General features: G+C 34.5%; 1 long non-coding RNA gene across 1 annotated transcript; it reads left to right on the top strand.

The window, feature by feature from the left end:
- Positions 1-7,197: 7,197 nt before the first annotated feature.
- Positions 7,198-11,449, top strand: LOC148835380 (uncharacterized). The gene is made up of 4 exons (XR_016091040.1): positions 7,198-7,286; positions 8,749-8,876; positions 10,006-10,049; positions 11,328-11,449. It is a non-coding gene; the product is annotated as an uncharacterized LOC148835380 (long non-coding RNA).
- Positions 11,450-17,373: the final 5,924 nt, after the last annotated feature.

Here is a 17,373-nt window from a genome sequence, read left to right as displayed (position 1 = left end):
CTGAAGGAGGGGATCCAGCCCATTTTGATATGTATTTATCCAGGAGTTATCCTCAAGTTGTGCCTTGTAATCTTTTTCAACAATATTGAAGGTTTTGTTTCACATGGTTCAGTGTAAGTAGGCTCTGAACATTTTCCTGTGTTCCAGTCCTAAATGTACTTTTGCCTAGGGTAGGTGATAGTTTGGGATGAAATCTCTCTTGTTCTTAACAAAAATTAAGATTAACAAAAATATATCTTCCTTGTGTATTTCCTGTTTTTAATAGTTACCCAATAACCATATGGTTTCTGGATTTTAACAGATTTATTAATTCAGCCTATTGAAGATCTGAAATCCAGTTTATCCAGTATTTTCAGAGCTGGATTGAGCTCTGACAGTTAAGTGGCCTGTTTTAAAGAGATTATAGTTTGACAGGAAAACCTAATATAATAGATTTTAACCTAATAACCGCTGTTACGTACTATAATGCAGTACTCGGTAGTTCAGCTGACATATTAATAAAACTTTCTTAAAGGTAAAGGCTTACTCCTACGGAGACTTACTTAGACCAAAGGAGCTATCTTTTAAAATAGGTGCTGGTAGGTTTTAGAAGTGAAACATTTGTACTGCAGCTTTAGAAATGCACCATGGATGATGGTGTGGTGTTTTTATTTGTTCTTGATTTTGCCTTTTTTTAACTCGTTTTCTGCGGCTGCATACGTCTGCTTTAATAATTGCCAATACCTCTAAACAAGACTGGTTGTGCTTTTTGTTACACTTTCACATTAGTTCATTTTTGTCGAGTCGTGCATACATCAATAAGGATTATTTGAAGTAGTGGCTGTTTTATGCACTTCTTTTCGAGCATTAAAAATCTTAACCTTCTTCAGTACCGTCTTTTCAGAAGGCTGAAATCATCTGCATGGGGGCACACGTTTTACGTGGACTGTACAATACATGTGAGTTGTGCAAAATCAAACCGTTTTCCGTATTATCTAAATGCTATGCCTACTTTTTCTTCCAGGAAAAGTAAATTGGTGGTGGCAGAGGGGAGTCCCCATTACCTGTAAAGCGCTTTGAGTGGAGTGTCCAGAAAAGCGCTATGTTAAGTGTAAGCAATTATTATTATTAAACGTACCTGTAGGTGTTGCTTAGCAACCAGTACTGTACGTTTCCCTTTCAGGTTTTCCTGATCTGCCTTTAGCCGGTATCAGGTACAGTTAAGTACCGAATAAGTTAATATTAACCTGACCTTTTGAAAATTTAAAATAGATTTAGTTAATACTTTAATCAAAATGGTTGGCCTTCCGTTGTATTAACCATGCAATACAGAGAGTTTGCTCATATGTTTACTCTTCTTGCAGTTTTGATCTAGACGTTATCATGGTAAAAAATATTGTATTAATTTGGAAAAAGTGCAACTTAAAATGAGTCAATTTCTTTTTTCCTCTTTTTTTTCCTGTTATAGTGAAGGATGATATCAGTGTACATTTTTTTTTCTAAAAATATAATTGCTTTCTCTGGACAGTACTATAGTTCATATATAGTTTTTTAGACGTTAGGTTTCTCAAGTACGTTTAACGTTTTTAAAAAAATCCTGAAATATTTGCCGATCTTTTCGGTCAAACTCAGGTTTAAGGCTGCACAAAACACATTATCACTAATCACTCATAACCCAGAAACTCTCACATACACTGTAGATGTTAGGAAAATGCTTTTATAGTACAAAGACGTTTTGTCGAAGAGACACAACATTGGTAAACCATTCTTTTTAAAATTTGTCATTAAAAAAAAAAAGGTGATCAACAGTGGGTCAACAATGAAAGTCAAAGGGAGGTAGTATCTGTGGCCAAAGTTACAAGCAATACACTAATTCATAATGCCTTCTTTACACGGGTTTCTTGAAACGGTCCTGTGGAATTCTGTTCAATACCTCTTGTAGAGCCTGGATAAGCATATTCAGAGATCTTTGAATCCTGTGTCCCACAGATTATCATACATGCATTAATTGGATCTGAGTACAAAGTATGAAGGTCATTCTTGGCATAACTGTCATATTCTTCCAAGAAAAGCGTTTGTTACCCAAGCAGCATCAGAATTTGTTTTCCTGTAATGTTGTACATAAGGAAGGGCAGCAAATGAGGTCTAACTACAAGCTGAGTTCTGTAGTGATTAGACACGCCTAGACCTCCCCATTGCTTGGTCTGACATGGAACTTAGACTGTGCCACACTCACTGCCATCCATCAGGGTGGTCTACACAATCTTTATTCATTGCTAAGCCGAGTTTGACCCCACTGCCAGTGAGCCCAGTTGTTGTGACTTAATCAAACCTTGAACAGACTTGATATTCAACAGGTAAAATCAACTCATCAGTTGTACCCTGTCAGCTCTCACTAATGATCGGATATAGTGTTTATGCAACAATCGGAGTGACCTCAGTGCACTGGTCAGTCAACCAAAATGATTCCATTATTATGTGTTTTGAAAAGAGTGATAAGTTTTATTCGAAGATCAGTAAATATGAATTGGTTTGTTATTTTTTCTTCAATCCCAGAATTCGATTTTGACATTGATGTAGTAATAAACATATAATTTATATAAACAAAAATATTTTGTGTGGTTGTGCAGATTTTAGATATGAGTCTTTAATTTGTGTTTGAGAATATTATGTTAAGAATCCAGAATACAGTTTGCCACTGTTAAGTGGTAATAAGATTTACATTTATCTGCTTGGGCAAGGACTGGTTCAAAATATACTAATTTCTTTCCCCAAGCCGTAAGAGGTGTATCAAACTGTCTTTTTTAGAAAAAAAATGTACTGTATCACATTATTTTGCTATCGAGGCATTCACATTGTGCTAATATTAGATCTGTGTGAAATATTAATGATCTTGGGTGTCTGGTTTTGCTGCCTTTTGATGTGCGTTTAATATTTTAATTTAGTCAGCATGAAACAATAGAGATGGGAGACCACAATTCTGCTATAAATGAAGAGGAGCAGCATATTCCCAGATCACAAGAGAACATGATTAAATCATTTCATTCACTCAAATTTGGTCCTCGGGTAGTGAAAACCTTCACCCAACCAAAGCAGTGCACAGACATAATAGGAGGTAGGCTGGATGAATCGTTTTCGTTTTTCAAGTGGTCCTTTCATCAGGAAATTATGCATTTTGTGTTTCCTGCACAATTTTGTACAGCAACGACCAAGAGTTCAGGTCAAAAACGCAATAGAATACTAAAGTCACTAAGCAAACGGAGGAATACTTCTATTTTGCTGAATTAGTGAAACAGCATGAAGATATAACTGCTGAAATTAATTGGATGCTGTGTCACCACCTTATAGCCTGATATGTTTAGATCTTAGAAGCTAAGCAAGGCTGGGCTTGGTTAATAAAGAGATACTGACCTTCCAAGGAAACCATCTTCCTCCCAAGGAAGATTACTGCTGTAGGTGATATTGGGAATCCGCTAGGTGGCACTGTCCCCTCTGGACCAGAATTTCCATATCAATACACCAGGATGGGGATAGGGGATATTGTGCTCTAGGAGGTACAGTCCTACACAAGATGTTAAACTCAGGTCCTGGCTTTTTGGTCATGAAAAATTCAATTTCAGTAGTCAACAGCGTCAAGGTATTAATTTCTCATGGGTTCCTTCCTTCTTTGAGATGCTTTGGGAAGAAAATTATAAAATTATACTTTATAAGATAAGATCACTTTATTGGCCATATACAATTTCTTGCATTAGAAATTTGTGTTTTCACATACACCAGCTTGCTCTCCATGAGACACACAGGCACACAGATGGGGGGGGGGGGGGGGGGAGAGAAGCTTGGGGTCAGAGCGCAGGGTCAGCCATTTATACAGCACTCCTGGAGCAGTTGGAGTTAAGGGCCTTGCTCAGGGACCCAACAGGGTAGGATTCCTCTGCCAGCCATGGGATTTGAACCAGCAACCTTCCAGCCACAGGTGCAGATCCATAGCCACAGTGCCACTGTTTATTAAACAAAGACCTAGTGAAAACTCGTGTTTCAGAACGCCACCTGTGGCTGCAGGTTTTCTTTCCTCCCGAGTTCTTAGCAACGAGTTTGATCTAATTATTGCCTGAACAGCTTTCACCACTTTTTTTAGGAAATGATGACAGTAGCACACGAGTTGTGTAATTTTGGAATAAACCATCAGGCTTACAAAAGCCATGCACAAATGTGGTCCTGAAAGGTGGAAGTCAGAAGGTTTTTTTTTTTAATAATAATTAAACATTCCTTTAATTTATGTAGTGCTTTTAGTCCAAAAGTATTCATTGCTGCTTACAATTTGGAAGGCATCCACTTCTTCAATCACCTATAGCACCTACCTAGATGACACCATGCTGCCTTTGTGTGCCAATAGACTCACAACAATGCAGATGTAATTTCTAGTTAAATTAAAAGGGAATTTACGTAGTACATAATTCTGTAAGCTTATAGTGTAATTAAGTCAGCACACTGGTGGTAACACCCCTACTTTTATAAACATTTCTGCCATGTGATCTTTAAGACCAAGCAGTCAGGACTTTAACATTGAATTTGTAGAATGCCACCAGCAACAGCACATAGCTTCCTATTACTGTACCAATCTGGAGCACTGGTTAGAAGTTGATGTTCTATCTAGAGGGAAGGAGGGCCCCCTACTTTTACATAAAATGCAAAAAAAAAGTTAAAATTTTAAGATTGACCACAAAACATTGAATTAGGTAGTTACGAGCTCAGCTGGAATCAAGACTTAATCATTACATTGTCAGCTGCAGTCTACGCATTTAATGCCCTGTGAAATTCAGTGGTGAACAGGATAATTTAATCTATCTGTAGTGCTCAAGACTGAAGTTTAATATGTTTGTTACAACACTAGTCATAAAATTATTGCTATTCTCAGGCATCTGCAAAAATAGAGCATGCTAAATATTTTTTTGAAAATTGTTTTCAACTACCTACTGTACAGTACAAGAGCAGAACTCAAATGTTTGAAATACTGGATTCTTGGGGCTGTTCAAGTAGGAGCGTCCGTTCTTTCAGCAATTCGTGTACGGTAAGTTAAACAAATAAATGTTGGTTTACAAGATTTACCGTATATTCTTTATCTCAAATATTTTATTTAGTTTGTATATATTATAATGTAATAATAATGTAATGACATTCTAATGTATTTCAAAGCTGTGCATAAAGTACATCTCGTAGATGAGACGAAAAATGACATTTAAACCTTACAAAACCATTTATTTAATATAATTTTGTGGCTGAGTTTAAGAGAGCCAACCAATTTTGTGAATATACCATAATACAGTATACACAATCACATTTCTCTGTTAATTCAACATGTCAAATATTGTAAACTGTATTACTACTTAATTGATACAAGGTTATCCAGCTGTTTACCTATAGATTTGAGAGAGTTGTTTGTGAGAACTTGACAGATTGTTTGTTTTAGTTATCTATGACTCCTTCTGGAGATATAACATTGTCAGAACTAGGTATTTTAAAAACCCATTCAGCTCCCACCTCATGGCAGATACAAGCCTGCTGACCCTTCCTAGTCAAGAGAAAAATGCTTCCCAGATTTATGTCTGGTATCTGTAATGTACTGTATCCTGTAGCCAATCACACTTCTTCAACACTTCAGATACTAATCAATTGTGAAAGTCTGATTTATCTCGTAGTAGAATTTTCAAACTCATTTTTGGTATTTTGGAACATTGAAACCGTTATATTGTTCATGAAACATCTGCATCTTAAACACATGCTTTCCATGTCACAAAAATACCTAATGGAATTTACTATGTTTGAAGTTTTTGGGAGTGTAAATTATTGAGTGCCAAATGTTTAAAAAATGAAGGAAGATAAAATTATCAAAAAGGAATAATTTAAAAGATAAAGCAGTTTAAACTGGTACATTTATAATGAAAATATAGCATTATAAGCCAGAAATTGAATTTCTAAACCCTACAGAAAATAACATATTTTCTTTTTTTTTACACAGTGAAGAGAGAGCCTATAGTTTTGGAAAATTCAGTTTGGTGTCATAAAAAAGATGATACAGTTGATGGTATAGTAGTCAGAATCGTTCACGGAATATACCAAAATTAAATCTGCCTCTTTTTAAGCCCTGTTTGTAATATACTGATCTAATCAAGGGGTAAAGTAAACAGAAACAGCTGTTCTTGAGTTCCATTAAGTACTCAGAGACCAACAAATCTACAATGTTAATTATGGTTTTGAGACACGAAAGACACCATCCCTGCTTTATGATATTGATTAACTGTCACCTTTGCAGAGCTGAGCATCAACTGGTTGATGGAAGCCAGTATGCAATGATGGAGCTAGATGTCGCTATGTAGAGGTTGTTCTGCTTTTCTGATCCAGGCCTTTTGTGCCGTGATACTGTATGAATGGCAGCCGGCTTCTGCATCTGAAGAATACCCACAAGAGTACAGTTCTATCATCTTCCACCTCCCCCTACTCCTAGATGTCCCTGCCTCGGTAGACTTTGAAACTAGGTGACTAATTCATCTCATCCTATAGGAATAACAATTAGAAGAAAACTTTAACAAATGTAGCAAATATAGAAGGTCAAGAATCTTGAATTAAAAGGATTGTTTAGATACAACTGCGTATTGTAGTTATAAAGGTCTGGAAAAATAAAATGTAATTTAATGAAGTACAGTACATACAGGATTGTCTATATCAGTACATTTTTTAAATACTGTATATTAAATTTTAGGATTTCAATTGCTTTGACCCTTTCCCATTGAACACTGGTAACTTTCTATGCTTTAGACAAGAAGAGCAGTTAAAAAATAACACTTAATCTATTTATCTGTGTGAACATTGCTTTATGGCCTGGAAAAACTACAGTATTGTTATTGTAGAATAACTGTTCAGAAACAAAGTGTATTCTTTTATTTATTAGCATTGTTTTTAATAATATACTTTTTTATGGGTGTGTTATTAAATGCAGAATTCACTGTGAATAGTGTCGGTTACTTTTAGAGGTCAAATTTCACCTTGCTTATCTCATATTATATTGCTAAAAGGCTCATTTCAAAGACATAATCAAAAGCATTCACACTCATTTGTAAATGTTTTGTCTGTGGAAAAGCTCTCTTGAGCAGAGTACTACCCTTCATAAGCTTCTTTTGTCTCTTATTCTCAAACAGGTGGTTCTATTGAAGCATGCTGTTGATCACAATCAGTTACTGAACATGTGCCAGGAATTAACAAGCAAGCTGATACAAATTTGGAATCTGCCAGTGCTTAAGCTTTCATATCAGGTTGCTATATCTAATGGTGTGACTGCCTTCACTAGGATGCTTGGTGATTGCGACAAAGACTGATATTTTTTTCCCCATTTACTGTCATTAAAATTATGTATTTGTGAATCATACAGTTCATGCAGACCGATAACAGCCACAAGCTAAATTTCCTGATTTGTGATATATCATTCTTGAGGTTTAAAACTTACACTAAGCTGGAAGTGTGCATTAAATAAAGTAAAAATACTGGGCTATATATTCAAAGAATTTAAATATTTTAACCCTCATTATTTCCTATGTGGATTTAAGGACCCACAAAGGCATTTTTGATATAAGTATAATTAATTTTATGATGACTAAGTGTGTTATCATAAAAGCCCATTGTTGTCTTACATTTGTATATGTCCTACAAGAAAATAACACTGTTGATATAATTACGTGCAAAAACTATAAAGGAAGAAGGTAAGTATAAATTAGAGAATTTTTTAGAAAAAGATGTACAACTTTATCTGCTTCCGAGATATTAATTATCCTAATTATGAACCAATGTTCCATAATACCATCTAGAGTGTTAAATTAGTCTGCACTTCTAGTTGTTAATGTTGCATTACATGAGACTGAATCACTCATAATGAATATCTGTATGCCAGATTTAATTACTGTTAAACTGCGGAAAATGTAGTTAAATGAAAAACAATCAATATTACTCAATTTACAGTCTTTACTTATCTATTGGCAGAGTTATTACTATGATAAATGCCTAGTGTGATATTTGGTAAAAGCCATCTGCCCAATCTATCATCAATAAAATTAAATTATAATTAAATTATAAGTGCTTTGAGAAGCCACCTTTAAAGCACTATATAAAACAAAGTGTATTATTATTATTACTCATGACTTAGATACTTCATTTTTTAACTTATATCCTATATTCTATCCTGTTACTGATAATGCAGTGCTAAAATCCTTGGTAGAAACACAAAGTTTGCAGAAGGCAGGTGTGATTAAGCTATATGCTGGCAGAATGGATACCCAGGTAGTAATACACAGTTCCAAGAGTGAAAAATAAAAAATGTAAGCAGTGACTTCAAGGTTCAGCTGGTAAAGACCTAGAATAAAGACCTTAGATTTCAGGTGGTCCAGAGATCTATGGTTTAGCTCTTTGTTTTATAAATAGCTGTTTTCTCCTGGAAAGAGTGCAAGGGTGGAGTGTTCAGTTGGACAGCATCAACAGCGATTCTTCTGTCATGCCAGATGTTGGTAGTCTTGTGTGTAAATATCAACAAGAGCTGCATCAGTTTTGCCATCAGTCATTTAACTGTGGGGGATTTTGAAGTGTTAAAAATATAGAGGATATATGTGCGTTTCATTTGTCTTGTAGAAGTATACAGAAAAGTCCCACACCATACTAACTGCTTAGTGAAATAACAGATGGAAAGATACGCTGAATGTTTACCTTAATGTAATAATTTAATTTCAGCTGGGCTCATTGTTGCTGGGCTGTAAATCTGGGGCTGTTGCTGCAGCTGACTTCCTGCTGACAGAATGTATCTAGAGGATACGGGAATGTACTGTCAGAATAAAGGAACCATGGAACTCAATCCAGAGGCAGGTATCCCTGCATTGGCACCACTGATCATTTTGTTTTCTTGTCAGAACGCAGATTACCATTATCCTCTATATTTAGTGCATCTACTGTATAATATCAGGCATCAAGATAGATTTTCAAAGGCTCTAGCATATTAGCCATACCTAGTAATTAATTCAGTGTATGAAGAATTTTTCTTAGAAAAAAAAGGTCAAACTGCCAAAACCACCAATCTGGCTATGACATTAGTTAATACAATACATAAACGGACTTATAGATTATCCATAATAACACCATACAAATGTCTGAAAGATTACATTTCATTTTCTACACTTTGTCTAACAATATAGGCAGCCCTTTGCAGGGTTTTCCATCAGCTTACATTCTTTACATGTACTGTACATTCAGGCATCCTGAATAAATCTACATGTGGTCACACAGGCTATATCAACAATTGCCATCGCTTCTCATTTGAAAGCATCCAAAGTAGATGTTTCTAGAGTGGGACTCAAAAAGCTTCCAAGTACAAATTACTGGTTGAATGGAGTCCCTCAGAATATAAACTAATTGTGAATGTCAGATTGCCTCCAAGTCCATTTCATTTTAGTTGTGTCACTGCTATTGGATCAGTAATGTTCTGCCTTAGTTCACAACCCCTCATATAATTCCATCTAGTAGAATGGTTTGTATATACGGGTAGCTGAAAAGTTTGGTAAATAAGTACTGTCAATGACACCTGTAACTGAGCCAAGTGAATGTATCAATTTATAGTATTAGCTAATCGAATGGAGCTAAATTAGTTATTTTTGAGTGGTTTTTAATCCTATGAAGTGATCTTACATTACTGATAAGTTTGTTTGTGAATAGGAGAAGATTATTTCTGTCCAGGAAATGTGTCCAAATATGACCATCTTGGCTTTGTGCTTGTAATTAATACATTTTCTGGAGGTTTTGAAAGCTTTTCTGCAAACTTTTCTACAAAAGAAGAAATGTAATGAATAAATCTTGGGGGAAAAAGGAGCAAAAAGCTTTAAAAGTGAATTTTTGAATTTATTTTTGCAATAAATTTTGCAAATATTTCATTATATTTGTAGAAACTATTGCAAAAGTCAAAAGAAGTGGTGTGAAAAGATTTTCTTTATGTTGTAGGGCTGGATGATTCATCAACTGAGAAATCACCTTCCAAATATCAGGTACCATGTTTTTAATTAATAAGGTACAGGTATACAATAAATGTGAAATGTGTTACAAATGTTACATGTTTCAGACTGAAGGTGATCATAGCTACAGTAAAACAACTACAGCAAAACATATTCTTACTTTTTTCTCTCATCTGTGGATTTCATTTTATAATTCAGTCTCCTCAGCTCAGAAATGTCTACGTCAAAAAATGCAATCACTGTCACATTGTGACAGGTACAAAAAAAAAGCATTTTCAACACTTGACAAAAAGCATTCTATACCTGTACTGTAGGTACAAATTGTACTGTATATGATAACATTCCATCATAAACATAGATATCAGAAAAACATACAGTATGTAAAAGTAGCTAGTGATAGTGGCTGGTCCTTACATACATTTTTATGATATCTGACACCCTTGACTTGAAAGTCCATTTCCTGTCATAAGCATTCATTAGAATACAAAATGATAGCCAAGTGGCCTGTTCAGCATATCTGTTACACAGCTGAATTGTTATTAAGTGCATTGTAGCATAAATAAACATAATGGTTGAAGTAAAACAAAAGCTGACATTGTTAGAAAGGGTTTTCTAAGCTTTTTAATAAATATTTTATTTTTGCTGTTTAGAAGGACAGTTAATTCTTAGGCTTATTAAATGTTTAATAGTACTTATGCAGTGCCAAAGTGCACTAAAGCAAGGCAAGTTATGAACTGTTGGCACCATCTGCTGGTAAAACCTATATTACTGTACAAATCAGTGTTTCATGGTTTCATTGATTATTTTTTGTCATTTGATACCCTTTTAAATTGATATTTGTCTGGTTCTCTTTCTCAGTTAAAAACACTGAAAATATGCTAATCACAAAACATTTGCAAACTGCTGTGAGTCAATGAGACACCCCCTGAGCATTTTGCCTAATCCTTCCCTCAAGTAATCTCGTATACTGTACAGTATCCGTACAGTACATGGTTGTGCATTTAAGATGGATTGATGGCTAGTGCTGCTGACTTGCAGGTTAATAGTTGTCTCTAAATTGTTCCTACATGTGTGTGGGTTCTATAAGTACTGTATATTTACTAAAGATGCACTTACTGCTAATTACCTTTTAAAGGAAGGTACAGTATATCATTGTAAAACGAACACCGAAAACACAGAACATGACCAAATAGGTTCCCGTTAACATTGAGTTAAATTATGAAAATAAGTTAAGGACAAAAACTGCCATCAGGGCACAAAATTCCATTTGTGTTATCAAGCTCTTTAAAGCAATTTTTTTTCACTTCACAGAAAGATAAGGAAATCATGAAGTGTCCAATCAGCTCCTCAGAAACAGAAGCCCTAGAAAGAAAATACTCAAGTTCATCACAAATGTTAAGATATATTAAAACTAAACAAAAACACTTAGTCACACTTAATTTAAGTACTTGATTTAAAGACATTTTAATGTGCGTGTCAGAACTTGACCTTAGTAGTCTTTGATGCCTTGACTCCACTGATCAATCGTTACCTTTGCTGTGTCCTTGTTTGGGGTTAAAATGGGGGAGGAAGTGAACGAATTTGGACCATTCCCCATTAAGCACCACTCATAATTTATTATAGCTAATAATAATCCACCTGAAACATTGAGAAATTCGGCTGCTTCAGGAAACTGATTGGAAAAAACAATGTACAGAATAATTTCTTCTTTTTTAGATGTAGTTCTACAATCTACAACGTCTTACTGTATCTCTTGTTGTTAATGTTTGTTATTGTTCTATTGTTCTGTTGGACCCTGTGGTAAAACACACTGTAAAGCTTGAGCTGAACATACAGTATAATTCTATTAAACAGTGTGTATTCTAACATGTTCTCCACACTTGGCTTGACTTGTTTTTTATATTCCTATATGATGCTGGTATAAGATTTCATGGTCATGTACACTTGTGTTTCATGTCTCATTTTACAGAGGGAAATTACCATTCACAGTACAGTGATGAATCAATTCATAATGCACAGAGCAATGGGAACTGTGCCTGGACAATAAGATGGCACTTGCTGAGACTGCAGTAAATATCAAAATAAACCTGGCCCCACAAACCATTTGTACGCAAAATGTTGATGTCATCAAACAATAAAATATAACCCTTTTCTCAAAGAAATGTAGATAATGACATTACATGAGCCAAATTTTCATCTTTAAGGACTAAGGAATAATTAAACAGTCGAATATAGCAAGTGTGATGAAGAAGGGGTAATGGGTTTTGTCCCATTAGACCTTTGTGAAAATTAATCTTAACAGCCTGTTTAACTGCTGTTTGTGACCAGTTTTCACAACATGAAGGAAATGGTCATAAACTGTGGGATTCATATCACATAAATAATACTCAATAATTAATTTTTACTTGTAAAACACTAAACTATTTAAACTGGACCCAAAAGTAAACTAGTTGGTTACATTCAACAAAAATATGGTATAGTTGCAGTTAGAATGGTCACGTTTGACATTTATATACAATTTCACCTTAAGTGTTCAATTACAGACCTCCCGTGTTTCTAAGAAGACCTCAGGGAAGCTGGAAAGCACAACAGTGAGATGCAGAAGTAAGTAACACCCCGATCTTAGCCAAGAAATTAAGGTAAGCTTTTGGATCTGAATGAGACTTAAATAAATACCCTTAGCCAGAACCCATCATGTCTAAACTGTGTCTGCAAAAGGATCTAAAAATCATTCAATTAAAATCAGTTTGCAAAATATTTTATACTTCCACACTTGCTTTTACAAAAGTAGTTTTTTTTCTTCGCAGAACTCGACAGAAACATTGTTATAAAATAATTGGACCAACAAATTAAGTAGGGCTTTCAGGAGGTTAGCCTAACAGCTTTAGTTTAGCTATTCCATAAAACAGTCCCATGTACAGTAAGTTTCATAAGTTGATGTAACTGATAAGGAACTTAGTTGCTTATATCTTAATTAATTATTACTTTCTTAAAAAAAACATTTTGATTATGACAATAACAGGAGTGTTGAGAAAAACAAAACAGAATAATGACTTGCACTTTATTATTACAAAGTCACTTTTACTTTTGATTTCTTTTTTAAAATTTGATGTTTTTAAAATTATTCTCATATTTATCATAAAAAGAAGATTACACTATAGTATTTTAGACTAGCGGGGTGCCAAATGTCTCATGCATAAAACATTATTTCATTCAGCAGGCTAAAGATGAATAAGATAATACTCAAGGGAATCTTTTGGGGTCAGTGGATCTAAAAATAGTCTGTAGACAATCTTTATTCTATTTTGCAATGTTTTTATAACTATACCCTAGTGTATTATTGCACAGAAAGTATTAGAACTTTAACCCTTACTGCTCCATCAGATGAATGTTACACATCTGTACACAATACACATTTCTATAACATTTTCACCAGCACGTCTAAAAACAAGTTTGGTTTAGTCTATGAATGCCAGTGCTTTGTTGATTTACTAAAGGTCTGCTCTTTGTGTTGCATTTGAACACAATTTCTATATACTGTATAGTACTCCCTGGATTGTTTTCCACTTAAATAACTTTTGTTATTAAAAATTATATTTTGCATTTATAGAGCACTTTAATTTATAGGGATTTCTAGCTTTATTGCCTGTAGGAGATGATCACAAAAGTGCAACAGTAGTTTCACAGCAACCCTTTGTAGCATAGCACATAAGGAATAGCCAGTTATGAATAAAACAGTAACCACTTACCTGTATCTTTAATACTCTTCAACCACTGACTTTCTCATTTATCTGTGCTCAGTCTGATTTTTACAAGATTTTAATAAGTGGTAAAATGATTGTTACAGATTTTGTGTTCAGACGTCATGCTTACAGTATTTTACATTTCTTTTTCATGATACAAAGATTACACACCAGCATTCATTTTAGTTTTGCAACAAATATTACTCTTAGTGAAACCTTTTCCTCAAGATCTACCATATTTAATCTTACTTTCTCTTTTGAGGTTTTTTTTTCCAAGCAGGGGACATACAGTATGTGCATTGTTCTTGTGCCACTTTGTAGTAACTGGTTTGATGTTCAGGTCTGTACTGTACATTATCACCTAATTTCTGATAAACTTTACTTGGTTTTAATTTTTATTATTTCAAAATGCTTGCTTTGAATTACAATATTATTTCCAGGATAATTATTTTTTTTCAATTGTATATGTGCATGACCAGCTCAACAAGACTTTTTTTCTCTTAGTCAGATATATTAGCAAACAATGTTGTGCTTTTTTCTGCTATACAAATGAGATGAGAACAAAAAAAACGTTTAAAGAAACAAAGTTCAAAGTAGGTACTGTAGCTGCGTCAGCATGCATAGGCCGCGAAGGAAAAAGTAAAGGTTTATTCTGTGCTGAAAAGAAAACAGACACAATGACTCTTTGTGGTCATTAAAAATCCCAGGGTGTTTCTTGAAAAGAGTAGGGGTGTTATCCCAGGATCCTGGCCAAATTTCCCATTGGCCTTTACCAATCATGGCCTCCTAATAATCCCCATCTTTAAATTGTCCCCATTACCTGTAAAGCACTTTGAGTGAAGAGTTCAGAAAAGTGCTATATACTGTAAGTGTAAGGAATTATTATTAATTTACAGCAGTACTATAACTAGTAATACAACCATATCTACTCATTATTATTACTATCAATTTATTAATATACAGTAAGAAAAATGTTATTTACTATATGCAGCAGCTTTTGCAAATCTGTGAAAATGCTCAAGGATTAGATTATATTGATTAGGAAGTACTGTAAACAACAAAACTGACAGGCCTTCGAAGTACGAGCTACGTACAGACATAAATTCAAGACATGCTGCTATAACCAATCCTTGTGTGTTTTAATATTAATCCCATTGGCTGAGATTGTTCTAGTTCTTGTGGTAGATATAATTAGCTCCAGTATTGTAAATCTACAAAAGACACAACAGGGCAGCTCCAGGCTATAGGATCAGTGACACCACTGACAAATACATGGTCATCTGATCTGGTCACCAATGATAGTATTTAGTAGTGTTTTATTCCTTTTTCACAACAAATACTTCTTTAAGGGGATTGCTGGATACACCCTCCTCAATGTTAGCCTATACCATTAGTGCTTAGCTACACTCCTCAAGAACCACAGTCAAGTAAGCTTTGTAGGTCTTAACCCAGCATCTTCTTAAAGAGCTTGTAAAGGTCTTTCACTGATTTAGTTAATCCCATAGTTCTGGTTTGGGTGGAATTGAAGCCAGATAAAAATATAAAGTTGTTCACCCAGATTTACAGTGCTGGATAAACTGACTCATTTAGGCACCAAAAGAATTATCCTGTGAAATGTGCTGAATGGTACTACAGATTACCTAGATTGTTGGAAGATTTCCCTTCACCACTGATTGGAATGAACTGGAGCACAACTGTCCAGTATGTTTAAAATGGAGGAAAATCAGGCAATCTGTTTAAAAATACAGCAGGTTCTTAATCATCTTAAAGGATACCTGGAAACTTAAAATTGAAAATTAACCTTCAAAATTGTTTTTCATACAAAACTCTTCACACATCTACCAATTCATTTCATTTTTACTTATTTCATATGTCTCTTTCTTGTCACATTGCTTAGAACCCTATATACAGTACTACACACCAGTACCACACTCTCTGTGTAGGCTTCATTTGGAAATTTAGCTATACTGATCCAAAGGAAGGGAGCATAGATGCTGCAATTAGCTGTAAACTTTGGAATGTAGAAATTGTTCAAGCATGTCCCTTAACATTTTTGAATGAATAGCCTGATTATATTGGACACAGAATAAAGGCTTTGATATTGACAAAATATTACAATTGTATTTGAGATGTCTACATCAGTTTGTTTTTGCTGTCTCTATTCCATTTCTTTTATTAATTTTTCACCTTTTATTTTAATAACATTTTATAGTATGTACTTTATACTGTGGTTCTTTCAGTTCTTCAAAGTTCTCATAATAGAGCACAGGATTTTAGATATGCATTATAGTTATTGCTTATGTTGCTTCATTGTATATTGTCCTATAATCTAGCTTCTTATATACAGTATATGGTTTGAGACCTTATTATCCCATTTCAATTTAAAACCTATTATTTTAATATCCTAATTAGCAGTGAAGTATACATTTAAAACTTGTTTTTTACAGATCATGGATATTTAAAGTCTGCATACTGTACACAAAAAACTTTGTCAATTCAAAACATTAGGTCTGTAACTGTAATTTTATTATAAAAGTTCAGCTGTAAGATTACAAAATAGCAAAAATATTCACATTTGCTTCAGAATCACTTGGCCTTTATTTCGCTGTAGTAATAGTTTTGTGTATTCAATGTGTAATCTTTATTGGTTGAAAAAAGTCTAAGAAGGAATTGATTTTTTTGCATCTGGAACCAGGCTCAGCAGTTTTAGTGCCAATGTATGCTTCAGGCTGCAACAGAGACCCTCATATACTGTATGCAGCCAATATCTATGAAGCCAGCAGAAACAAAGAGACTTGAGGATCTCTTTGATGTTTGTTCAATGCTCAAGAGACCACAGTCCGGTAAACCCATCCCCAGCAAAAGGTGGGCTTATCTTTTCTCTTTGTTGTATTACATTAGCTCATTGGACAGTCCTCCAACATGGTAGAAAAGTACAGTTGTACGTACAGTACATGTACACTTTTTCAAAGCCATTCTGTGCAAGGTGAGCTATACCAGTATTGTCCTGTACAAAATAAACTGCTCAGATGTAGTACTTTGATAATATTAATATCCCTTTAATTATAGTTATCCTGATACATACAACCAACATTTGGACGTGTTTTACAAATTAGGATAATGGAGAAATGGGTTTTTAGAAGGTGTGGTGTAATGAGGAGTAACTACAGTACGTATTGGTGCAGAACTATTCAGGAGGAAAAAATGTCATGTGTAGTGGTCACTTAATAAATAGGGGAAATATTATTGCAGATAACATTAAATTGAGAAAACTGAACTACTATAATAGATTTATTTCTGAAAAAAAAATGCTGCATTTTAATGATCACACTTTCCTGGGCTTAGGTGTGCACATAAGGTTGAAGGGACTCCCAGTGGGATCCAAGGAAGCTGAGAAAATTGATTCATGATTAATAAGGCCCAGCAAGGCTGCAGAACATCATGGACATTCTGTGGATGTCTTGCACTGGTATTCAAGAGGTGTGTTGTTCATTTTACTACATGTCAAATATAGTAGCATATCCTTTCACACTGTTGTTTTGATATGCAATATGTGAACTACATAGTGTTTATGTTAAAGAATTGCAGTTGAGATGGCCTTGGTCGTTGCTGAG

Source organism: Atractosteus spatula, chromosome 5, assembly GCF_055471065.1.
Source record: "Atractosteus spatula isolate fAtrSpa1 chromosome 5, fAtrSpa1.hap1, whole genome shotgun sequence".
Lineage (NCBI taxonomy): Eukaryota > Metazoa > Chordata > Actinopteri > Semionotiformes > Lepisosteidae > Atractosteus > Atractosteus spatula.
The sequence above is the reverse complement of the archived record's forward strand: the minus strand, read 5'-3'. Positions and strand labels throughout refer to the sequence as shown.